This window comes from Physeter macrocephalus, chromosome 8 (genome assembly GCF_002837175.3).
Source record: "Physeter macrocephalus isolate SW-GA chromosome 8, ASM283717v5, whole genome shotgun sequence".
Taxonomy (NCBI): domain Eukaryota; kingdom Metazoa; phylum Chordata; class Mammalia; order Artiodactyla; family Physeteridae; genus Physeter; species Physeter macrocephalus.
In genome coordinates this window covers 46,975,789-46,977,049 of record NC_041221.1, presented here as the reverse complement: position 1 = coordinate 46,977,049, position 1,261 = coordinate 46,975,789, and positions in this window count along the sequence as shown.

The following is a 1,261-nucleotide window of genomic DNA, read 5'->3' as shown; positions in this document are numbered from 1 at the left end:
AAAGCCCTGTATGCAGAAAACTGTAAGACACTGATGAAAGAAATTAAAGATGATACAAATAGATGGAGAGATATACCATGTTCTTGCATTGGAGGAATCAACATTGTGAAAATGACTATATAGGAGGCAAGAATATACAGTGAAGAAAAGACAGCCTCCTCAATAAGTGGTGCTGGGAAAACTGGACAGCTACATGTAAAAGAATGAAATTAGAACACCTCCTAACACCATACACAAAAATAAACTGAAAATAGATTAAAGACCTAAAGGTAAGGCCAGACACTATAAAACTCTTAGAGGAAAACATAGGCAGAACACTCTATGGCATAAATCACAGCAAGATCCTTTTTGACCCACCTTCTAGAGAAATAAAAACAAAAATAAACAAATGGGACCTAATGAAACCTAAAAGCTTTTGCACAGCAAAGGAAACCATAAACAAGATGAAAAGACAACCCTCAGAATGAGAGAAAATATTTTCAAACAAAGCGACTGACAAAGGATTAATGTCGAAAATATACAAGCAGCTCATGCAACTCAATATCAGAAAAACAAACAACCCTATCCAAAAATGGGCAGAAGACCTAAATAGACATTTCTCCAAAGAAGATATACAGCTTGCCAACAAACACATGAAAGAATGCTCAGCATCACTAATCATTAGAGAAATGCAAATCAAAACTACAAGGAGGTATCTCCTCACACTGGTCAGAATGGCCATCATCAAAAAATCTACAAACAGTAAAAGCTGGAGAGGGTGTGGAGAAAAGGGAACCCTCTTGCACTGTTGGTGTGAATGTAAATTGATACAGCCACTATGGAGAACAGTATGGAGGTTCCTTAAAAAAGTAAAAATAGAACTACCATACAACCCAGCAATCCCACTACTGTGCATATACCCTGAGAAAACCATAATTCAAAAAGAGTCATGTCAAAGTGAGAGAGTGGAATGGACATATATACACTACCAAATGTAAAACAGATAGCTAGTGGGAAGCAGCCACATAGCACAGGGACATCAGTTCGTTGTTTTGTGACCACCTAGTGGGGTGGGATAGGGAGAGTGGGAGGGAGACGCAAGAGGGAGTACATATGAGGATGTATGTGTATGTATAGCTGATTCACTTTATTATAAAGCAGAAACTAACACACCATTGTAAAGCAATTATACCCCATAAAGAGGTTAAAAAAAAAAAGAGTCATGTACCACAATGTTCATTGCAACTGTATTTACAATAGCCAGGACATGGAAGCAACCTAA